Source organism: Chiloscyllium plagiosum, unplaced genomic scaffold (assembly GCF_037043375.1).
Source record: "Chiloscyllium plagiosum isolate Xiang-an unplaced genomic scaffold, Cpla_swu_hap1 HiC_scaffold_45, whole genome shotgun sequence".
Taxonomy (NCBI): Eukaryota; Metazoa; Chordata; class Chondrichthyes; order Orectolobiformes; family Hemiscylliidae; genus Chiloscyllium; species Chiloscyllium plagiosum.
The window spans coordinates 55,557,476-55,583,849 of NW_028270183.1; positions in this window are offsets into that span (position 1 = coordinate 55,557,476).

Here is a 26,374-nt window from a genome sequence, read left to right on the forward strand (position 1 = left end):
GCTGTTTGGGTAAGCGCAGTATTCAGAGCTGCCCTAAGGGCTGTAATTCTTTGTAATCTAGCAATAGATGGCCTATCAACGTATGCTGTATCAACAGCCTTCAAATAAGCCTCTAGTAGACGCTGTTGTTCTCCTTTTTTTTCTGGTTCACCGAGTATGAAATGATGAGACCTCGCGCATAAGTCTTAAAGGTCTCCCACATCATAGACGGGTTACTGGCTGTGCCTGAGTTAAGTTCCAAAAAGGTTTAGAATTCTTGACAGAAATATTTTACGAATTTACTATCCACCATTAAGAAGGAATCCACATGCCAATGTCGGAGGCTTGTCTTATTGTCCCTATTGTTAACTTCCATATATACTGCAGCATGATCAGAGATTATTATATTACTTAATTTGCAGGATAATATGGAGTTCAGAAAGGTCGAAGGAGCAAAAAAAACATTAATTCTGGTATGACACTTATGTGAGTTAGAGTAGAAAGTAAAGTCTCTGCCCTGCGGATGAAGGCACCTCCACACATCTACTAACCCTAGCTCCTTATTTAAATCTGCCAATTGTCTGGATCTAAGAGATATACCCGCAGTACTCTTGGGTATCCTGTCTCTCTCTGGGTCCATAGTACAGTTACAATCTCCTCCTGTAATTGTGTGATGAGCCCCAAAAGCCATCAGTTTGGGGAATGTTTCCATTATAAATTTGAAAGGGTGTGCCAGGGAACAACAAAGATTCAAAATTCCATACTCCTCTACATTTATGTGGACTTTAATCAGTATATACTGTCCAGATTCATCTTTTATCTGACTTAAGATTTTGAAAGGAAGGTTCGTCCGAATGAGAATGACTACTCCCATACTTTTGGAACTAAAAGATAAAAAGAAGGCCTGATCAAATCCTCCTTGTTGGAATTTGAAGTGCTCTTTATCCAGTAAGTGTTTCTCCTGTAAGAGAACTATATCAACCCTTTCATTTTTGAGGTTTGATAGCATTTTCTAACTTTTGATTGGTGAATTATTCCCCTTGACGTTCCAGGTGCACCAGCTCATCGAAGGACTAACCATGATCGTCCAGGCAAGACCGAGACCCCCCGGGAGGAAGAACCCCACCCAAAACACGCCGAGCTCAGACCGTATAAAATTCACGCAAGCAGAAATTCTTTAACACCTTATCGGCAATATAGTTAAAATCTATTTCGAAATAAGAAATATATAAAACACATTTAAAAGGATATTTTCCACCTTGTTCCCAGGAGGCATCACTATCTCTCAATAAACCCACCGTATCCTCTCCCAAACAGTGCCCCGCCCTCGACCCAGGCACCACATAATAGAGTAAATAAATTCAAGTGTACCAAAAACCAAAGTTAAAAGTGAGTTCCCCACCCCTCACGCCCACTAACACTTGAATATGTTTATTAAATATAATACAAATTATAAACATAAAAAAACTACAAAGTTACAATCCCGGCAAGTAATGAATAACTAAATATAATTATAGAAGGAGAAAAGAAATCCCGCTCTAAAAAGAAATGAGGAAGGACTCAGCAAACCCCTTCCCCACACACGAATCAACCAAGCCACCCAGCTTGTAAAAAATAAGAAAATCACGTAGTGGATAACAAATAAGCCCCCCTCCCTACTCCCTGGAGGCGATATTAAACAATAAGGGGGATGAAAAGGGAAAGAAAAGATAAACCCGGATGGGGGGTGGAAAATAGCATCATTAGCCATACAGTTTAATACTGACAGTCTATTTAAGAGAGTCCAGAAATTCTTTACCCTTCTCCGGTGATCCAAAGTTATAAACGGATACTTCACGGCTGTAGCAGCATTGCTGTGTAACACATGGAATATTGGATGTTTAAGTCTCTCAGATGCTTGTTCACCTCATCAAATGCCTTTTTTTTGCGGACCACAGCTGGAGAATAATCCTGAAATAGAATAATCCTAGAGGCCTTGTTCACCATGGCCTTTGGATCTTCCCCACGATTCTAGAGACTTCCAGGAGCATCTGCTTCTCTCTATAGCATTGGAGCCGGAACAGGACCGGGTGTGGATGCTGGTCCAACCCGGGCCTGCGTATAGCAAACCGGTGAGCCTAATTAATCCACGTCTGGCCTGGTCCAGACTCCAGCTTTAGTATTTCAGGGACCCATTGCTCCAAAAAAATCCTGCCAGCTGATCTTCCACTTCCCGTTCAGGAAGGCCCAGCAACCGGATATATTTTCGATGACCCCGATTGTCGAACCGGTCGATGTGCTCCTCCAAGGTCGAAACACACTGTTCGAGAGCCCGGACCCGGCCCACGGCCGATTCAGCCGCAGTCTCCGAGGTCGCGGCCTTTAGCTCCGCCCCTCCAACACGATGTTCGAGCTTTTCAATTTCTCGATCGTACTGAGAACGACACCCACCTGCTCCTGGAATAGTTGATGAAGGCGTCGATCCTCTCTTGCAGCTTGTTACCAGGCTCACCTCTGCAGGTAAGTCCCCCGAAGCGGCCGCGGACGTCTGGCTGCTGCTGGAGCGGGTGGGGGAGGGATCCCCGCCTGTTGCGAGCTGCAGGCATTTTTTCCTTTAGTCATTTTAAGCACAGCAACAGACTGTTCAAGCTTGGTGCAAAATGATTAACTATGTTGGGTAAAAGTTATTTTAAATGGTTTAGAGGATGTGGTGGAGGTGGGTACCCAGGTTTGCCTGAGTCTTGGGCAGAATAATACACTTGCTGCGTCGCCGCCATTTTGAATCTTAATTCATGACTTTGAATGAACAACGTTATTGTACAGTGTTATGGACGAGGCCCGACCCCATAAAACATTTTTAAACACGTAGCCTAGATCGTAATGTTGCTATTTGCTGAAGTTAAGTGTATAGTGGATATTCCCAGAGTGAATTAGCTGGTCCGACTGCCAACCTTTTAACAAACAGAATTTATTTACAAAAGTAAGGAATGAAACACAACGAACAGAAAATCCAATATCTGAATAATTCATCCTATTAGGACCTGACAGGTTACCACAACTTAATGATGTTGTTCCAAATTACTTGCTACAATCTCAATAAACAAAACCCTGAGCAGAAAGAGTAAAACTTACACACAATAAACTTACAGGTTATCAAATCAGAGGGCTGAAGTAGGGGGAGGTCGTCCAGTTTCAACAATGACGCTGACTCAACTAACCCACGAACTTAACAGACCTGTGCAGCTCGAGAGATGGCCACGCCCCCTTGATTACGCCAGTTGTATTTAGAGACTTCAAAGCCTTCTTACCGATGCTTTATCTGTTAGGTAAAAACCGAAGGACCCCAATGCAGCATTCAAATTTAGGACATGTTTGAACCTTGGGTCGTTTAGAAAATCTCTGAAAACAATTCAAGGACAACATAACCTTTAAAGGGACCAGCTTTGTGACAACTCTCTTGATATAAAACTGAATCATCAATAGCCAAAGATGGCTTCAGTTTTCTAACCGCCCCCCCGCCAAAAAAAAAAGTGGTTAGTACACTAAAATACGCATGTATATTCATTTACTATAAACATGCAATTATGCACAACACCCGAACTCAGTGTTTGGTACTTCCATCACTGAGTGTCTTGATCTGTCATTCAAGTCTGGAAAATGCATTGGCAATCATGTTTTCAAGACCTGCCACGTGCACAATTTTCAAATTGAATGGCTGTAACTACAGGCTCCAGCTAAACAGTCTCACATTTTTGTCCATAAGTTTCTCCAAAAGTTTCAGTGGGTTATGGTCAGTGTACATGGTTACGTTAGATGTGTTGTTGGTAATATAAACACCGAAATGTTGTAGTGGCAACACAAAGCTCACAATCTCGTTCTCAACTGTTGAATAATGAACGTTGAACTTCTTGGAGAAATATCCAATAGGTCTTTCTGTCTTCTTGACGTCTTGCTGCAGTAGTCCAGCACCGATACGCAGATCACTCACATTTAAAGCCATCTTGAGTGGTTTTGTATAATCAGGTGTGTCTGATAATGGGCCAATAGTTAACACATATTTCATGCTGTCAAATGCCTTCTGACCGTCCTCTGTACATTGAATTTTCTTGCCTTTCTTTAACAAGTGGAACAGTCATGTTGCGAAAATGAGGCACAAACCTTCGATAAAATCCATACAATTCCAGGAAGCATAATGCTGCTCATTTTGTCAACGGTATGGGAAATTCCCCAATTACCTTCACTTTTACATCCCGTGTCACCGTTTACCTATGTCTAATAGCATGGCACAGGAAGGTGACTTTTGCTCCGGCAAATTCACTTTTCGCTAGGTTTACCACCAAGCCTGCCTTCTGAAGTCGACAGAGAAAGTCTGATAAATGCTATAAGTGTTCTTTCCATGAATGACTAAAAACCACTAGGTCATCAATATACACCACACGTTGGATATCTGGCAACTTATTGGTTAGTCCCTGAAACGTGGCCGGCACATGTTTCACACCAAATGTAAGCTGCTTGTCCCAAATTTTCAACACAGTCTTCCAAACGTGGAACTGGGTATACATCAATCTTTTTAACTGCATTGACTTTATGATAGTCCACACATAACCGTTGGGTGCCATTTGGTTTTGGTACAATGAGTATGGGTGAGCTCCAATCACTGTAACGCATGTCATCCCAGAGCATGCATTCAATCTCTTTCTACGCCTGTGCCAACATTAGATGATTATGTCTGGAAGGATGTTGTTTAATCATAACAGCAACTCCTATAGCTTCATTATACACAGTTCGGTTAGTACTTCCAAGTTAATTACTGCATATCTCCCCATGTGATAATAATAACTCTTTCTGGTAATTTCAATTTTTGTCAGGAAGGTAACTCAATAATAGATCTCAATTTTAGACAACTACCTCATTGTTCACTTTAATTTGAGGAATGTCCGATTCAGAAGCCTCTGAACTTGGTTCTTCCTTCTGTGACACAAACATTAAAAGCTTCTCCTCTTGCTTTCTTCCCTATCAAAATATCTTTTGAGCGTATTCACATGACAAACGCTGTAAGATTTTTTTTTCTGTCTGGAGTTCTTATCAAGTCATTAACCTCACTCAATATCCTTTGTATTTCATAAGGTCCACTTGCTTGTCAAGATTCACCTATCGCTGGAAGTAACAGTAATGCCTTATCCCAGTTAGTAAAATTGCAATTGTTTGATTTCCTGCCAGCTTTCTGTTTTATTACATGCTGCAATACTTTTAAGTGCTGTCTAGCCAATTCCCCAGCGCTATTAATCATTCCTTAAAGTGTGACCTTTAAATGCTGATTTACTATTTTCTCCTTAATCGGTTTTAATGGTCCTCCCACTTAATGCCCCAAAACTAATGCAAATTGATAGAATTTGCTCTGTTAATTTGGTGCACCACTGATCACAAAAAACACAAATGGAATTCCCTTACGCTAATCATCTGGATAATCCTGAGCATAAGTCCTCAACATGGTCTTTAATATTTAATGTCACCTTACTAGCGCTCCCTGCAATTTTGCATGGTACGCAGTAGATTTGAATTGCTTCATTCCAAAGACATTATAGTGAATAATTTGGATGTGAAGTTTGAACCTTGATCTCACTGCATCTCTATTGGTAGTCCTTATCTATTTTTTAAAACAGAGTAATTCCTCTGCATTCTTTTAGCTGTGATATTGCATCTTGGGATAGATTCTGGAAATCTAGTCGATGCATCCAGTATTGTTGTAAAATGCTGTTGCCCATTTGTTTTGGTTTGAGGTTGGGCAGCTGGCCAATCAATTAAAACTTTGCAAAAGGCTCCTCAAATGCAGGAATTGTACAGAAAAGTGCAGGTTTTATTATCACTTGTGTTTTTCCAATTGCCTGACATGTATGACACGTCCGCCAAAATTCAACTGCTTCCTTTTGCAGTCCAGACCGATAAAAATGTCCCTGTATTTAAGCCTGTGTTTTCCTGTCTCCTAAATGCGTTCGAGCTGGTAGCTCATGCACTATTCGCATCACCTCCTTTCTGTACCCATGGGCAATACGATTTCATGAACGTCTGCCCAATTATCATCTCTTTGAATATGTGATAGTCTCCATTTCCTCATGAGGACATCATTTTAAGGGTAATAACACTCAGGGATGCATTCAAAATTCCGAACGCATATGCTTTTTGATATAATTGCTTTAACCTTTTATCTTTCTGCTGTAACTCAATTACTTTAGCTGAGCTACAAATGTTTGAACTCCTCCAAATTAATTGTCTCTCGAAGAGCATCAGAGGTTTGCTCTCTTTTTACAGCTCTTATCCATCCATCAAAATTACTTTGTTTCATCCTTTCAAACTCAATATGGGTTTTACCAGGACCCCTCCGTCGATTCCTGAAACGTTGTCTGTAGGATTCTGGCACAAGGTCATATGCACTTTCCTTACCTCCTCATACTCCCCAGATCTCTCGTCAAATAGTGTTGTGAATACCTCATGAACTCTACCTATAATGTTTGGTTTGGATCAACAATACTCACATGGCCATTGGCCACTACAATGTTTTAGCCATTTTTTAAAATTAAATGAGAAAGATTTCCTTATCCTATTCAGCACTTTAGGCAAGGCGTGAATATACTTAAAATGTTTCTCACCAACTCCAGCTCGTCGATTAATTTCCGCAGCTTGAATTTATGTGCATTTTGTAAAACACCCCAAGGTCTATTCTTCCACCTCCAAAACATCCTTGGTGACTGCAAGAGCCATTGCTATTCAAGTTCTGTTTCCCCACCAAATCAATACACGAAATGAAACACAATAATACATGCCACGCACCGCCGAAATCCCACAACGGGCCCCCAATCTGTTATGGAGCCGTTCCGACCCCTCAAAACATTTTAAAGGAGGTATCCATAACCATAACCTCGCTATCTGTTGAAGGTTATTATAGAATGGATATTCTCAGAGTGAATTAACTGGTCTGAATGCCGAGTTGGGAACAAACAGGCTTTATTTAACAAATTATAGAATGAAACACAAGGAACAGAAAATAGAAAACCTGAATATGTTATCTTATCCAAACCTGACACGTTATCCTGTCTTAAGGATGCTGTTCCAAAAAAACAATCCCAGTAAACGAATAGCTTTGCACAAAGAATAAAACTGACAAAAAGGCTAACTGATTATAAAGTCAGTAGGGCAGAAGGAGTTGGAGAGCATCCAGTTACAACGGTGACCCTGACTCAACAAACCCCAGAACTGTTCCGAGCTGTCCAGCTAGAGAGCTGGCCATGTCCTCTTGATTATACTTGTTTCTGTTTAAAAACTTGAAGCCTTCTGGCTGAGGCAGTATCTGTTATGTATAAACAAAAGGACCCTAATGAATCTATCAAACTTCTGGTGCGTTGGAACCTTGAGTTGTTTGGGTCCTCTTTAAGGAAAAAAAGAACAAAAACAATGTAACTTTGTAAAAGGAGCAACTTTGTGACTACATGCCACGTTTGGTTTTGGACTGCAATCACAAAATTTCAGTCCTACTGATTTGAAGCCAATAAAATGTACGAAGGTATTTGTCAGTTTGCATAAAACAGTGCTGACTCGCATTGAGTGTTGAAAATACCAAACTGTTTCATTAGTGAAGGCAGAGGAATGCCCAGGCAGATCCACACTTCCTGTGTATTGGAGTGCAAATAAGCCCGTTCTGAATTTGTTAGTTGGTACCTTTTAGATTAGATTACTTACAGTGTGGAAACAGGCCCTTCGGCCCAACAAGTCCACACCGACCCGCCGAAGCGTAACCCACCCAGACCCATTCTCCTACATTTACCCCTACACCTAACACTACGGGCAATTTAGCATGGCCAATTCACCTAACCCCTGCACATTTTTTTTGGATTGTGGGAGGAAACCGGAGCACCCGGAGGAAACCCACGCAGACACGGGGAGAATGTGCAAACTCCACACAGAGAGTCGCCTGAGGCGGGAATTGAACCCGGGTCTCTGGCGCTGTGAAGCAGCAGTGCTAACCACTGTGCTACCGTGCCGCCCGTGTTCTAGTCGAGGAGATATCAGCACAATAACAACATTTAGATTGTGTTTTCTGTGGGTGGTCGTGGTGGGACGTTCAGGCGGATAAAGCATTGTAAATGGACAACACTGCTGAATCATCTAGCCTGCTGTAAGAAAACATCCATCATTCTCCCTCACAACGAACTTCAGGACAGCAATCGGTGATGGGAGATATGACCAATAGCCAGCGATGTCGACATTCAATTCAATCCAGTTGTTATTGTGAACCGAAGGCACCATACTGAAAGGAGTTAACTGGATCTGTTTATTTATTCACTGTGATTGATGTCAGTCCCCATGGATCCTAATTGTGTCATTGGACGGTTTCCCTCTTCTATTAGTAAGGGGCTTCTTGCATTGCATGATCCCATTATAGCTTCAGATGCCTCACCTCCAACACTAACAAACGTCAGCAACTGCAGAGACAGGAAGACGAGAGATCAGAATTTGAGGATAGACGGCAAGTTCCAGCAATGTATCAGAATCTGAGAACAGCAGACTGGAATGTTCCAACAATGGACCAGAATCTGAGAACAGTAGAGTGGAATGCGGTAACAACGGACAGGAGTTTATCCTGGGCTAATTTCTATCTTACCTGGTTTGGATACATGTTATCATTTCGGATATACGGTGTACTGCTGATTATTCAGTTGGGCTACTATCCCATGCTCGCTATTGTTGGTGTTCCTGGTAAGTTTCTCCATCTCTATCTATATATTAATCCCATAAGCCATGGTGAACTCATTTTATTTCTGTTATCTGTATTTGGCAATAATGGAAGCTATTGTCTTCAGTTTCACATGCAAATCCATTCATTACCGCAAATTTCAGAACTGGCTGCATCCCTGCCCTCACAAACATTTGAGAACAAGACTGATCACAATCCTGAAGTGCCAATTTGCCCTGAATTGATTTATATCTTGATATTCTCTCCATCACCAAACCTACCCACTACCAGCTCCATCATATCCCCAGTCCCCAGCTTGACATTAGTGTGGTTGCTAAATAAACTATTATTATGCCGCAGTAAAACTCAGACTCCATAGTTCCAGCTCTCTCTTAATCACTCTTTCTGTTACAAATGTTTCCACAACAACCTTGTTATTGTCTCTAAAGTAAATCCATGACAGGGACAGTGTGTCAGAGGAGTAATGTTGCTAGACATGTAATTCAGTGGCCCAAGTTACTACACTAAAGAGACTGCTTAACTCCTACCTCACAGGATGTCAGAAATGAAATTCAAATGACAGGAATTAAAAATAAAAGTGAATTTCACCAATATCAACTATAACACCACCAGCACCATGTCGCTAAGTTTATCTATTCTATTGTTATCCTTTGGTAAAGAAATCTAACATTATTATCTCGTCGGGCTTAAGACTTAATTCAGACCCACAGCAATCTGTTTGGCTCTATACTGCATGAAAGAATGACCTCACAGGAAAGGGTATTTAGTGAGGTCAACAAATGCTGCTCCTGTCAGCGATGCCGACATCCCATCTAACAACAAAATTTTAAGTTAAATACAACAAATAATGATGCAAGAGATCAGAATGAAATAGAACGTGAAAGTGCCAGAGAAACTGAGCAGATCTTTCAGCCTCGGATAGAGAGGAAAACAGAATTGGCTTTCGAGTCCACTGACCATACATCAGAACTGAACATGACTGGGGAATAGTGTAATTGCTGCTGTTGGCAGGGATGTCTGTTGTGAAGAGGAGAAGGACTGAGTTGAACAGATAGAGAAAGAGAGAGATAAAAAAGCAAACAAGGGGATAGTTTCTTATCAACTGAGATGGAAGTAAAAATCAAGATTAATCTTGTTTATTTTTCTCCTGTCCCCATATTAACAAAAATCATGCCATCTAAGGTGTACATCAAAGCCCAGGTTTAAAGTGAGTAATGTCCCTTTGTCACTTCCCTGAGTATGATCATCTTCTTTTATCCATTAATAGAATGATGGGACAACATTTGATTTCCTTTCCTCATTGAACTTGAGAAGGCATTGGAAGCTGCCTTCCTGACCACTTCAGTCGGTGGGTTGTAAGTAGTCAGTCCTTACTTCCGTCCGGTTTAATTTCTTTGAGACATTATGGTCTTTGATACAACTGAGCGGCTGGCCTGGCCATTTCAAATGGCACCTGAGACTTAAAAAAAACATTGCAATGGATCTAGGGTTACATGTAAACCTGGTGAAGATGATAGATTACCTTCCTTGGAGGACATTACGGTACCAGGTAGGGTTTTTTTTCTGACAATTGACAATGGTTTCATTGGACACTTAATTCCGAATATTTTGAGGAATTCAAATTCCATCATTTGCTGTGGTGGAATTCAAATTTAGGCTGTCGGATATTACCTGGGTCCCTGGATTAATATTCCAGAGATAATACAGCTAGACCATCACGTCCTCAGCATCTCCAACCATCTCCAATTATAATAGTGGTGTTGCTGTTGGCGCGGCTGTGCTTGAAGCATCGCGGTTTGCAAAGCAAAGAAATTATTTGGCAAAACATACCATCCTTCTTATTTTGTATTTATGAGGAGGCGAGATGATGGGAAGTGCTCTTGATGAAAAGGACCTGGATGTCCTTGGTCATGAGTCACTAAACGAATTCATACGGAGCAGTAAGTAGTCAGCACAGTAAATGTGTGCTGTCCTTCATTGCAAACTGATTAGAGCATGTGAACGTTGAGACCTTCCTGCAGTTGTCGAGTGATGTTGAGAAAGTACTTGGGGCGCTGTGAACGATTTTCTCTCCTTTATAAGGAATGATCTCCTTTCACAATGAGACAATGTAAAGGAGTTTCACAAGCCTAATCCCTGCAGTGATTGTACCATGATGAAATGAGTGAAGAAAATGAGTATTTAATCTGTAATGCTACAAAAGAATAAAAAGTGATTACGATAAAACTTGAACGTTACGGACCAAAACAAAACATTGATGGCATGAAATATAACGCGTTTTCCTGCAATGGATGTTTTCATATTGAGGCAAAAACATGAATATGAAACGTTGAGAAGGATATGGGCCAAGTGTAAGGAAATGGGTTTAGCATGGATGGACATATTGGTCGGCATAGACCAGTCAGGCTGAATGGCCTGTCTCCGTGCTGAAGTATTCTATGAATCTATGATAGGTTACTTATCTCTGTGGAACCACTATTTGGTTGCGAGAGTGCTCCAGATTCTGAATAAACTCCCACCATCTCAATGTACAGTTAGGGTTAAACCCTGCACTGAGCATCACATTGTTCTCAAACCTGCCAGTAGCCACACTCTGACAGAATTGGCCATTCCCAAAAGTGTTTGATCTTCATGCAGAACACTAGCCTATCTTCTTGGAGATGGAACATGCCTCCTTGAGACTTGGTACAAACCATCAGCTGTGCCTCCTTACCATCTTCAAAGCACGTTAATGTAACACTTGTGTACCATTAGCAATGGAGCCATTAGGGACAACATGGAGTAGTCTGTCTGTGCAGTCTCCGCTTCATTGAATTTTCGTGTTGCAGTATTAATGTCCTCCTCCTATTGCAGTCTAACAGTTCGGAGGGGCTGAATGGTTTCTTCTGTTCATGTGTCAGTGTTTAGAGGGTCTGAATGTCCTCCTTCTGGTCCCAGGGAAGAGGGTCATTATTGAGCAACCCATTGTCCAGCTTACCAGCGTGTTGTGCTGACTGGACTCCATATCGTGCTGTGTAATAATAGACAAACAGGAGGATGGAAGAACACGGCAAACTAGGCAGCATCAGAAGGTAGAGAAGTCAACATTTCAAGTAGAACCGATCTTCAGGACTGTGGGTGGAGGTCGGGAGAGCTGCAGATAAAGAGGGACGGGAGAGGCTGGGCTGGGGAGAGCAGCGGGATGATGAGGTATGGATTGTTGGACACAAGTAGTGAATGCAAACTGCTTGGTCGATGGGAGGGATGAATCCGATTGGTATCTGGAAGGCAGGGACTTTAGGCGGAATAGAAGAGTGGGGAGGGGCTGGAAAGGGAGCAGGGGCATGGCTGGGAAGTTTAATAAAAATTGGAGAATTCAATGTTGAGTCCTCCAGGCAGTAGGCTGCCCAGACAGAAGATAAGGTGTTGTCCCTCCAGTTTGCGGTCTGACTCACGGTGGCAACAGAGGAAGTCGAGGATAGTCATGTTGGAAAGTGATTGAGAAGGGGAACTGAAATGGATGGTGACTGGGATGTCAGGTCGGCCCCTTTGTGCCCAGCTGTTACTCAGAGAAATTTACCCTTAGTTTACGTTTGGTCTCCCTAATGTAGAGAAGACCCCATTGGGATTACCTGATACAGTAAACTAGGTTGGAGGAAAGGCAGATGAAACTCCGTTTCACCCGGAAGGACTGTTTGGGGCGCTGGATGGATGTGAAGGAGGTGGTATGCAAGCGGGTAAAGCAACTTTTCCTATTGTAGCGGCAGTGCCAGATGGGATTGGAGGATTTGGTGAAGAGTGTGGCACGAACCAAAGATTAGTGAAGGGAATGGTCCTTGTGGAAGATGTGCCAAGTGGTGAGGTCCAACCCAGGTTATTGTATCTGGTGCTCCCAATGTAGTCTTCTCCACATCGGGGAGACCAAATGTAAACTAAGGGAATATTTTGCTGAGCATCTCAGTTGGGCCTGTAAGGGCTGCCATGACCTACCTGTCACTGCCTATTTCAATTCCCCCTCCCACGCTCTTTCCAACATGGCCATCCTTAACTTCCTCCATTGCCACAATGAAACAAACCGCAAATTGGACGAACAACAATTTATCTTTCGCCTGGGCAGCCTACAGCCCGGGAGACTCAACACTGATCTCCCCAGTCTCAAATTACCGCCCTTCTAATCCCCCAAATAGATTTCCAGCCCCTCCTCCCTCCCATTCCTCTTATCAGCCCTTCTAACAACTACGAACTAGGTTACTTCCTCCTATCGACCAACCAGGCCATACGCTCTACCTGTGTTCACCTATCCCCACCTTACCACCCTGCCTCCTCCTCCTCCCCCACCCCGCCTATTTAAATGTACACCACCTTACTCCTCACCCACAGTCCGGAAGAAGGCTTTTACCAAAGACGTTGACTTCTCACCTCCTGAAGCTCTCACTCCTGTTTTGTTGTTCGGGCTACCTGCCTGTCTACTTTGAATTCCATCCTTTGCAGATTCTTAAAAATATCTCTTCTTGTGTACGAAGCAACAGAGAGTGAACGGGATGTTTCGATGGGCTGAATGGCTTTCTCACATTCCAGTGAAACTAGCTGAACGACCTCCTTTTTCTTTACTGTGGAAATGTGCAGTGTCCAGCAATGCGATCACACGAATGTTACCTGCACGTTAACAGCATGATCTTGACTATTGTCTAGGTTTTGATGCTTTAGGTGATCTTCACTGAACATCTTCACATCTGGTCGAATGACGGAAGGTAAGACATCCATGAATCAGCTGAAAATGTTCATGCGGAGGAAGCTACCCTGTTGATCGCCCACAGAGATATCCAGGGACAGAGAGGATTGATGTCCAACAGCCACATTGTTTCTGAATGATCCAAATTGTGGAGAGATTACTACAGATTCCCATTAAGTACGAACCTTGTTCAAACCCTTTGACACATTGCTCAGTCAAATCTTTCAGTAATGTCAGGGCCAGTCACTCTGACGCTGTGTTAATATCTTTTTTTTCATATCAATAGGCCAAGGTAAATGTGTGGGGAGTGTTTCCTTCTCTGAGAGGATAGTGTCTGTTGGGGCCTCTCTATCCCAGACAGCTGCATCGCTGAAATGTTTGGGAGGGGGTGCGGAGCGTGTCAATGGATTTTGGGAGAGTCGAGTCCTACAAAGAATTTGCATGAAAGAGAAATGTCCGCAGATAGCAGATCATCCCTGACCTGACTGAAGGGAAGGGCAGGCTTGAGGAGTAAATAGCCTCCTGTTATTCCAGTATATCCCAGAGTCCAGTCAGTTTGTGGTGTTACATTTCCTGTGTTCCTGCCCTTAAGTAGCTGAATAGACAGATCCTGTTGCTGCATAACAGGATACTGATGCTGTATGATCTATTCTGGGTCCAGTGTTATAAGCTCGAGGGGCTGATTGGCCTCCTCCTGCAACGGTATGTCAGGCTCCAGGGGCTGAAAAGCCTTATTTTGTCCTGGTGCAACTGAAATCCATATAGACTAAATCTACTACCCGAGGAGAAAGTGAGCACTGCAAATTCTAGAGATCAGAGTCGACAAGTGTGGCGCTGCAAACGCATGGCAGGTCATCGACATCCGAGGAACAGGACAATCGATGTTTTGGACATTCGTGGTAAAGGGCTTATGCCTGAAATATCGATTCTCTTGTTCCTGCCTGACCTGCTGTGCTTTTCCAGCTCCACACTTTTTCACGTCTAGCGCCTAGTCAACCTTCCTGGTCATGTCATCAAATAATTTGAGAAATTTGTCATGCATGATCTCCCACGCACAAAGCCATGCTCAATATTTCTAATCAAATCTTGTCTTTTGAAATTAATGTACATCTTATCATTCAGAATTTTCTCAAGTAACGTACCTACCACTGACTGGTCCACAGTTCGAAGGCTTTTGCTCCCAGTCCTTCTTGAATAAGGTCACAATATTTGCTAACCTCCAGTCTTCGTGGATCTCAACTGTGGTTAATGATGATCAAACTTATCAGCCAGGTCCCCCATAAATACTTCTATAGCCTCCGACAGTGTTCTTGGACATATCTGGTAAGGAACGTGAGATTTATCCAAACTAGTACGTCCAGTACCTCCTCTACTGTGATATGGACTGTCCCTAAGAAATCACCACGAACTTGGTCAAGTTCCTAAGTATTCATTTCTTTCTCCATGTTAAACACAGAAGAGAAATATTCGTTGAGGACATCTCCAATCTCTTCTGGTTCCACACATACATGTCCACTTTGGTCTTTCAGGGGTCCTATTTTCTTACTATTTATTGTTTTTGCTATGATATACTCAAGATACCTTTTTGTATTCATTCTAATCTTCTCAGCCAAGGTTCTTTCATGCCCCCCTTTTCCCCTACTGATTTCCTTCTTCAGTAAATTCCTGTATCGATTATATACCTCCAGGGATTCATTTGATCCCAGCTGCCTGTAACTGAGCTGCCTTTTATTCCGGTCAATGCCTAAATACCTCTTGTCTTTCAGGGTTCCCTATTCCTGCCAATTTTCGTTTCATCCCCACAGTAACAAGTACACCTTGAACTCTAGTATCTCACGTTCAAAGGCCTCCCACATGCCAGCGGTCCCTTTGCTGGCAAACAAATTATTCCGACAAAGATCTCCCAACTCCTATGCAATTCCATCTAAATTCATCTTGTCCCAGTTTAGAACTTGAAGCTATGGACTAGTTTTGTCGCTGTACCTAACTGCGTGCAAATTACTAAGACTAATGTCACTGGTTCCAAAGTGCTCCCCCACTATCACCTTCATCACCCGTTCTATCATATTTCTTACGAGTAGGTGGAATTTTGTTCCTTCACGAATAGGCCCCTCTATATACTACTTCAGGAAATGTCCCTGGCACAATTAATGGATTCGACCCCACCAAACACTTAACGCTCTGGTAGTCCCAGTTATAAATAATAAAATTCCCGATTATGACAATCCTTTTGTTCCTGGATGCCCCTCCTCTCTGCAAGTATATTTGTTACTCTAATTCCTGTTGATTATTCGAGGGCATATAGTACAACCCTTATAACATCACCATTCCCACTTTCACCTCCATTTATTAGCTCCATCCATAAATCCTCGCTGTTTGACCCTTCAGTTATTTCATCTCTCATTACTGCTGTGATACTTCCCTTCATCAGAAATGCAACTCCCCCTCCCCTCCTTTCACCGTCGCTGTCCTGCCTAAAGCAGCTAAACTCTGGCACACTAAGCTGCCAGTCCTGTCCCCTCCCTTAGCCATGTTTCTGTAATGACTATAACATCCCACTCCCGCGTACATATCCATGTCATGAGTTCATTGGCCTTTCCTGTCAGCCCTCTTGCGTTGAAATACATCCAACAGGCATTCTTTGCTCCCTATCGTATTCCAGCCTGACCCATCTCTTCATCTTACTGTTTCTGATTACTGTATCTCTTTCCAGCCTCACACTTCCTTCCCTGCTCTTGAGGATCCCACACCCTGCCAATCTTGATTAAACCCGCCCTTGGAACATCAACAGACCTGGTCGCCAAGCTATTGGTCCGCCCTCCAATGTATGTGCCACCTATCCCTCTTGAAAAGATCAACTCTGTCACAGAAAAGACCCCTATGATCTAAATATCCGAGACCCTATCCCCTGCACCAATTCTTTAGTCATGCATATATCTGCCATATCCTCATATTCTTACTTTGATGAGCTCATGGAACAGGAAGTGATCAGGAGATAACTACTTCGAAGTCTTGGTTTTGAACTTTTCTCCTAGCTCTCTGTCATCACTCTGTAGGACTTTATCCCTATTTCTAACTGTATCATTTATACCAATGTGCACAATGACTTCTGGCTGCTCACCCTCCCCCTTGACAACGTTCTGCAGTCGCTCCGAGACTTCCTGGACCCTGACACCTGTGAGGTAACACACCTTGCTGGATTCCCATTTGAGGCCCCAGAATCTCCAATCCGTTCCTCCAACTCTCCTATCTCTAAGACCCTGTCTATATTTTCCCTTTCCCGCTGTGCCCCAGAGTCAGTGGTATTGCCACCAACCTGGTTACTGCTGCATTCCCTTGAACGGTCTTTCCCCTCAACAGTAATTAAAATGGTTTACTTGTTTTCGAGAGGAATGGCCATATGGGATTGCTGCACTCTCTGCCTACTCCCTTTCCCATTCCAAACCTACTCTCTGCCTGGAACACGTTAGGGAGCAACGACTGGCTGTTGAATTAAATTGTGTTTATTTAAGCGCAACAGGGCGGACAGGTCAGGCTGATGAACTCAGGACGTGCATCTTCATGTGGGAATGGGCCATTACAGTCATTACAAAAACATGGCTAGGGTCGGGTTTTGGGCGTGACCACTTCACTAAAGCACTTATCAATGAAGTTCTTAGCATCTCCGATGATCCTGAGTGCATCCAGCTCCAACTCCCAATCATGATCTCCCAAGAGCTGTGGACAGGTACACTTTCCACGCATGTCGTCATCAGGGATGGTGGAAATCTCCCGGAGCTCCAACATCCCACAGGAGGAACGTGCACCTGGACTAACTGCCATCTCGACTGCTGTAATACTAAATTAACAGGACTTTATTTGAGCTTGCCTGCACTTTTTGCTGAGGTGCTGCTATCTGAAGCCTCTCAATCCAATGAAATACTACTTACTCTCCTACCAACTGCATTTTCTCTACTCCTCCACATTTACTTTTAGTCAGGAAAGTATGGAAACACGACAGTGGTGTAATATTTGTGGCCTACACACTCCTTGACACCAAACCCATGATAACCTGCTCTCCAGGGCAGGTCTTAATGAGGTCTTCCTCCTGGTAGAGATGATTCTGCTAATGCAAATCTTCACCCCAATAGCCAATGTGCGTTCTCGCAGTCCTCTGGTCCTTTCTGTCTATTAGTACTCCATTTATGAATTCCTTGAATCCATCGATTGCATTCCAAACTGTGTCTCACTCCAAAGGGAGGGAGGTTGATGTTCGAATACCGGGCTATTGCAAAAAGAAAAAAAAAAATAGACGTAGGAGCAACATTATGGGGCTCACTGAGTCTGCTTTCCTGTTCAATTCGGTTATATTTATTCTGATAATGCCCCATTCTACTTTCATGCATTTTCCCCATAACTAACCCTTGTTTGAAAATCAGTCTGATTCAGCCCCTCAAGATATTTAATGATCTAGCCTCAACAGCCCTCAGGAATTTCTCCAATTGTTTCCCTCTCACTGTTGGGAGACTTGGTGGTTTTTAATCTCCTGCATTATTTCTGGCACTCTTTGTGAATTCTGACGACATTAGATGTTATCGTGTCCTATCACACTTCTCTGCGACCAGAGGCAACAAAAAGAAAATGTCAGAGCCTGTAATCTTCTCCCTCATCTTCCACATCAGCCTAAGATGCAGCTTATTCGGATCTGGGGATTTGCCCAATGTTTACCATGATTAAACTTCCAATTCTTCCTTGGCTTCTTTATCAATTCGTTCAAGGGTCACACGGTCATTCTCTTTGAATCCAGGAACGGCTTCCTCAAACTGAAGACCGATATGAAGGCCGTGTTTAACATATTCTGTGGGTCCGTGCACAGGCTGCCCCAATTGGTCTCTAATACTCCCCGTTCTTTCTGTTGTTATCCTCTTCTTCTTAATAAACTGATAAAACGTCTTTGGATTCATGTTAATCTTACCCACTAATGTTTTATGCCGATCCCCCTTCTGCTCTTCTACTGACTTTTTCAGTTTCGCCCTACACTTACTATATTATTTTAGTGCATCCATTGACATGCTCACTTTGTACCTGCTTTAAGCCTCTCTTTCGTTTATAATTCTGTTCTGAATGTTTGTTCACATCCGAGGTTCTCTGGGCTTGTTTTCCAACCTTTCATCCTCTGTGTAACATGTCGGACGGAGACTCTCATTAATTCCATTTTGATCAAGTTATCTACCATGCCCCCGCCACACGCTGTTCTGCTACAGCTTCACCCAGCAGCCACTGCACTTTAGCCAGCTCCTGTCATTTTCTTTCCATAGATTCGGTCTCTCCAATCCATTAACCTTTTATTTTCCAGATGGTGTTTTTTTTATCTTTTCCTTTACAAAGTTAAATACATGATGTCACGGTCACTGGCCATATAATGCTCTTCCGATTCTGCTTACAATATCCTGACTGGCTTCGTTCCCCACAGTGAGGCCCAGCATCGACCCACCCGTTGTTGTATCTGCTACATGTTGATATAAGAAGCTCTCTGGAATAAATGTCAAGGCATTTGTCCCCTCTTGAAAAGTTATCACTGCCTAAATGAATGTTTGGAAATGAAATGCCAATATGTAACAATCCTATTACTGTTTTTACACATCTCATTAAATTGGTTATATATTTGCTCCTGTATTTTCTTTTATCTCAGGGTCTATAATATAGCCCCAGCAGAGCCTCTGCAATGGTTTTGATCCTGAGCTCTATCCACAAAGCCTCATTAGATCATTCCAAGATATTGTCCGTCCTGACTGTTTAACTGACTCCATAACTAATAATGCAATACCACCTCCTCTTTTACCCCTCTCGTGTCCTGCCTATAGGTCTTGTACCATAGCATATTGAGTTGTCAGCCCTGACCTCCCTCAAATATATCTCTTTAATGGCAAAAATGTCACATTTCCACATGTCACCTTGTTCCCTTATCACACCTGTCTTTCCGATAATATCCTCAGCATCAAGGTATTGCACATCCACCCTGGCGTATAGCACCTGGAATCCTCTGTACCTCGGAGTACTTCACTCAATCAGTGTTCGGTAAGAAGTTGCCCAATTCATGAACCAAAACTGTAATTCTGGGACTGAATTCGTATTTGTTGAAACGCAACTTAGTTTTTAATAAATGCATAAATCAAATGCAATTTCCCAGAACTGAGCCGTTTGCTCCACATACAATGAGTTTCTGCTAATCCCTGCAAAGTGTACAGGTGGGATAGCCGTCAGTATTAGGGAATATGAGGACGGCAGATGCTGGAGATCAGAGTCGAAACGTGTGGCACTGAAAACGAACAGTCCATCAGGCAACACCTGAGGAGCAGGAGAGTCAAGATTTGTGCTTCACCCCTTCGTCACGAGCACATTCGTGCCTTCCCATATTTTTCATGCCATGGGGCAGGTATCAGATCTTGTGGTGGGAAAGCATTTTGGTGATAGTGACCACAACTGCCTCACATTCTACATAGGTATGGAGAAGGAGAGGATTAGGCAAAATGGGAGTATATTTAATTGGGGAAGATGAAACGATGATGCGATTAGACATGAGTTAGTAAGCATGGATTGGGAGCAATTGTTCCATGGTAAAGGCACGAGAGACATGTGGAGACTGTTTAAGAAAGAGTTGTTGCAAGTGATGAATAAATATGTCCCTCTGAGACAGTCAAGAAGTGGTAAGATAAAGGAACCTTGGATGACGAGAGCGGTGGAGCTTCTCGTCAAAAGGAAAAAGGTAGCTTACATAAGGTGGAGCAAGCTCGGGTCAAACCCAGCTCTAGAGTATTACAGGCAGGCGAGGAAGGAGCTCACAAATGGTCTGAGGAGAGCCAGGAGGGGGCACAAGAAAGTCTTGGCAGAACGGATTAGGGAGAACACAAAGGCATTTTATACTTACGTGAGGAATAAGAGAATGGTCAAAGAAAGTGTAGGGCCATCAGGGATAGCGTTGGGAATTTGTGTGTGAAGTCTGAGGAGGTAGAGGAAGCCCTAAATGAGTATTTTGCTTCTGTCTTTACGAAAGAAACGAATTTTGTAGCGAATGAAACCTTTGAAGAGCAGGTGTGCATGCTGGAATGGTTAGAAATCGAGGAAGCTGATAGGTGATGTGCTGAAAATGTTGGCAAACATTAAGATTGACAAGTCGCCAGGCACGGACCAGCTTTGGGAAACGAGAAATGCAATTGCTTCGCCACTTGCAAAGATCTTTGCATTATCACTCTCCACTGGAGTCATACCTGAGGACTGGAGAGAGACAAATGTAATTCCTCTCTTCAAGAAAGGAAATAGGGAAATCCCCGGCAATTACAGACCAGTGCGTCTCACGTCTATCGTCTGCAAGGTGTAAGAAAGAATTCTGAGGGATAGGATTTATGATCATTTCGAAGAGCATGGCTTGATTAAATGCAGTCAACACGGCTTTTTGAGCGGCTGGTCATGCCTTGCAAACCTTACCGAGTTCTTTGAGGATGTGACCAGAAACGTTGATGCGAATCGAGCAGCGGATGTGGCGTATATGGACTTCAGCAAGGCATTTGATAAGGTTCCCCATGGTAGATTCATTCAGAAGATCAGGAGGAATGGGATACAGGGAACTTAGCTGTCTGGAAACAGAATTGGCTGGCCAACAGAAGACAGTGAATGGTAGTAGAAGGAAAATATTCTGCCTGGAAGTCTGTGGTGAGTGGTGTTCCACAGGGCTCTGTCCTTGGGCCTCTACTGTTTGTAAATTTTATTCATAACTTGGATGAGGGGATTGAAGGATGGGTCAGCAAGTTTTCAGACCACACAAAGTTTGGAGGTGTCGTTGACAGAATAGAGGGCTGTTGTAGGCTGTAGCAGGACATTGACAGGATTAAGGATAGGATTCTTGGCAGTGTGGAGGAACAGAGCGATCTTGTTGTGCAGGCGCATCGACCCTTAAAATGGCCACCCAAGTGGTCAAGGTTGTTAAGAAAGCATATGGTGTTTTGGCTTTCATTTGCAGGGGGATTGAGTTTAAGAGTTGTGAGATCTTGTTGCAGCTCTCTAAAACTTTGGTTAGACTGCACTTGGAATACTGCGTCCAGTTCAGGTCTCCCTATTTTCAGAAAGATATGGATGCATTGGAAAGGGTTCAGTGGAGGTTTACCAGGATTCTGCCTGGACTAGAGGGCTTATCTTATGAAGAGAGGTTGACTGAGCTTGAACCTTTTACATTGAAGAAAAGGAAGAGGAGAGGGGACCTAATTGAGGTACACAAGATAGTGAGAGGCATATATCGAGCCGATAGCCAGAAACTATTTCCCAGGGCAGAAATGACTAACACGAGGGATTATAGTTCAGCTGGTTGGAGGAAAGTATAGAGGGGATGTCAGAGGTGGGTTCCTTACACAGAGAGTTGTGAGAGCATGGAATGCGTTGCCAGTAGCAGTTGTGGAATCAAGGTAATTGGGGACATTTAAGAGACTACTGGACATGCATATGGTCACAGAAATTCGAGGGTGCATACATGAGGATCAGTGGTCGGCACAACATCCTGGGCTGAAGGGCCTGGTCTGTGCTGTACTGTTCTATGTTGTATGTTCTATGGTTTGCAGGATATTGCGAAACATACATGCTCAGTGAAGCTGCACGATATATAGCCCTGAAATGGAAAGCAGTCAATCAGTTGGTTCGACAGTGGTAGACAAATTCAGGTGAAGTACAGACAAATTGAAGTACAAATATGAGGAGAGATAAATCCCCTGTGCCAGAGGGGAAACATCTGAGGTTGCTACAGGAAGAGAAGAAAGATATTTCTGACCCTTTGGCGATGATCTTTGCGTCTTCACTCTCCATTGGAGTAGTGCCAAATGATTGAGGTGACAAATGTTACTCGCTTGTTCAGGCAAGGGAATAAGGATAATCGTGAGAATTACAGTCCAGTCAGTCTTACATTTGTATTGCGCAAAGTAGTGGAGAAGATTGTGAGAGATAGACTTTATGATTACTTGGAAAATCATAGTTTGTATAAAAATAGTCAGCATAGCTTTGTGAGGGGCAAGTCATGCCTCACAAACCTTATGGGATCTTTGAGAATGGGATCAAGCACATTGAAGAAGGTAAAGCAGTGGATGCGGTGTGCATGGATTTTAACGAAACATTTGATCACGTTCCCCGTGGTAAGTACATTCAGAAAGTAAGGAGGCATAGGATACAGGGAAATCTATCTGTCTGGATACAGAATTGGCTGGCCCATAGAGACACAAAATGGTGGTAATGGGAAGTGTGGGAAGTGGGCGGCACGGTGGCACAGTGGTTAGCACTGCTGCCTCATAATGCCAGAGACCCAGGTTAAATTTCCGCCTCAGGCGACTGAGTGTGTGGAGTTTCCACGTTCTCCCCGTGTCTGCGTGGATTTTCACTTGGTGCTCCGGTTTCCACCAACAGTCCAAATATGTGCAGGTTAGATGAATTGGCCATGATAAATTGCCTGTTGTGTTAGATGGAGGGGAATGGGTCTGGATGGGTTGCAGGTCGGTGTGGACTTGGGCTGAAGGTCCTGTTTCCTCACTGTAAGCAATTTAATCTATTCAATCTGGAGCTCGGTGAAAAGTGGTGTTCTGTCGGGCTCGGTTCTGGGAACTCTGTTGTTTATGTTTTCTATAAATGATTTGGATGAGGGACTGCAAGGGTGGGTTATTACATTTGTCGTTGGAAAGGAAATGCTGGTGGAAATTGTGGATAGTGTAGGGGCTGTAGTCGTTTGCACTGGGATATTGACAGGATGAAGAACTGGGCTGATAAGTGAAAGTTGGATTTAAACCCGGAAAAGTGTGAAGCGATTTATTCTGGATGATTGACTTTGAATGCAGAATACAGGATACAAGGTAGGTATGTGCTCGTCAGGTCCCAACAATTCACCTTCTTCTCCAGGCACCTTCCCCTGCCACCAAAGGAATTGCACGATCTGTGCGCACACCTCCTCCCCCCCCCCCCCCCCCCAAAGCCTCAAAGATCCTTCCCCATCCATCAAGGTTTCAACTGCAGTTCCACACGTGTCAGCTACTGTATCTGTTGCTCCAAACGTGGTATTCTCTACGTTGGTGAGATAGGACATCTACTCGCAGAGCACTGCAGAAAACATCTCAGGGACACCCGCACCAACCAGCCCCACTGCTCTGTGGCCGATCGATTCAACTCCCCTCCGACTCTGCTGAGGACATGCCGGTCCAGGGCTTCATTCATCAACACTCCCTTACCACCACATCTCCAACCCCGGGACCCTCCAATCCCATGGTATCAATGTGGATTTCACCAGTTTCCTCATTTCCCCTCCTCCCACCTTTTCATAGTTCCAAACTTCCAGCTTAGCACCGCCCTCACGACCTGTCCCATCTTTTTATTCAAAGTGGGAAAGGGTACTTCTTTTATATTCCCTCCAGATCGTGCAATTCCTTTGGTGGCAGGGGAAGGTGCCTGGAGAGGAGTGGAAGCAGGCCCTTTGGCCCAACAAGTCCATACCAAACCTCCGAAGAGTAAATCATTTCCCTCTGACTAATGCACCTATAACTATGGCCAATTTTGAATGACCAATTCACCTGCTTACACATCTTTGGAACGTGGGAGAAAATCAGAACACGCGGAGGAAACCCACGCAGACACATGGGAGAACGTGCAAACTCCACACGGAGAGTCGCCTGGGGCTGGAATCGTAACTGGTCCCTGGCACTGTGAGGCAGTAGTGTTAACCACTGAGCCACCGTGCCCACCAGTCCATCTTCCTTCCCACCTATCTACTCCACCCTCCCCTGCGATGTGTTACCATTACCCACACCTCCATCCAACTATCGCACTGTCAGTTACCTTTACCGAGCCCCACTCCCTCCCATTTAACTCTCCACACTCATGGCTCCCTTTCGTATTGCTGATGAAGGGTTTTTTGCCCGAAAATTTGCTTTTCCTGCTCCTTGGATACTGCCTGAGCTGCTGTGCTTTTCCAGCTCTACCCTCACGTCTCTAACCTCCAGCATCTGCTGTATTCTCTTTCACCTTGTTCACATCTCCACTCAGTGCCTGTCCAGGTTGCAGATGTATGGAGTCTGGGAGATAGGCCAGATGTCATCCCCCTAAGTAATTTGTGTGTTATACTTCTGATACTCCATATCCACACATCTGCTCCCTGGGCCAGGGTCTGACTGAAAATGAATTTGTCAAACATGGTTGCTAGCCAGTTATTGATGTCCAATTTGGACAGCACTTGTACTTACATAGAGCCCAGTGATAGCCTGTTGGCTAATTTCCACATGGCCCAACATGGATTCCAAATGATTTGCTGTGAAATATCGCTTGAATGACTGCCCAGAACCACGTGGTAATGTTCTGGATGCATTTCGTGCAGGCCAGTATCTCACTAAGCGCCATAAGCAGCTATGATTTCAGTAACACTCTGCCTGAATTCAGATCCTTCTTAATCTTTTTCAACGATGGCTATGATTGCAAGGTGATGAGTTCAGTGATCCGAAAAACAATCAGATATTTGCCATGTTTTATGAATTGCGCAAAAGTGAGATGTGAAGTATGATCTTTCAACCGAACAATAATTGCATCCTCTCTTAAAGCAATTAGCTTGATGTTATATTTATGGAACTAACGCCTATCAACATTTTATGATTCAAAAGTAAAGTATGTACATTTTGTTTAATATTGAACAAAGAATATGTTATCTGAAATAGACGTGATCACAATTACATGTTCATTGTCGGTATTCAAACAAGTACATTGTCGCACCAACGTTTAGAAAGTGGTTGGTGTCTGACCGATTATAGAGTCAGATTGAGAAAATGATTGAACAATCGTATAGAAATAGCATTCTTATATATTTAAGTAGCAATCAGTTTAATTTCTCACTGAAGGGTACGAGTTTCAGCTATTTACCAACAATTGAGAAATGACAATAATTCAACATGCACTGTAAATGTTAACGTAAATGAATGATTTATGATATTACATTGTAGAGAACAATAATTTGAAATCTCGCAATTTTTAAAGAATGAATGGCGTTTAATGCAAAATTTGGTTAGTGACTAAAAGCGATTAACGTATTTCCGTAAGAGTGAAAAGTCAAACATTTGCAAAGTGTTTTGTGCCAGAGCAAAGAATAATTTGTTTTAATAATTGGATTACAAGATTTAAAATATTCATGTGCTGAGTACTAATTATTCTTCATCATCAAGCTGACTTTGCAATACTTGCATTTTAAATGGTTATGTTGCAGCAAATGTGATCAGTTATTTGCCAGCATTTGCAACAGGAAATAATCAGATACTAATGTTGACTTGCATCTGTATATGATAGAGTACAAACCTTTAATGGACAGAAGGAAGCTACTGGGGCACTGTGTATGCATCAGCTCCGGAAATGTCTTCCAAATTCCTCCCATTTGCCACCCGGTCTCTGCAGCCCTTTACATTCGTAACTTACAAATATATATCCAGTTCCCTTTTGAATCTTCATTCACAACTCTCCCAGACAGAGCATTCTAAATGCTAACAACTCTCTCAATAAAGAAGTTTTTCCTTATCTCACTTCTAGCTCTTGTGCTGACAATCTTGAAACTCCGACTCCTAAACGATGTAATGCCAATGAACAGAAACAGAGTATTCGTATTTTAACCAGTAATTTTTTCCATAATTTTGAACACTGCAATAAGTTCACAACTTTGTCCGTTCTGCTTAATGAAGAGTAACCATAATTGTTCACAACCTACCTTTAACTAAATCGTTCATTCCAGTTGTAATTCCGATTATTTACAAGGTTACTGGTATTCTTGTATAAAGTAATGTGAAGTGTGTTTGTTTGTTTGTTTGTGTGTGTGTGTGAGAGAGAGAGAGAGAGACAGAGAGAGAGAGAGAGAGAGAGAGTGAGAGAGAGAGAACAATCCGCTGTAATGTCAGAATTACTCCCAGTCCCACGTGGAAAAGAGG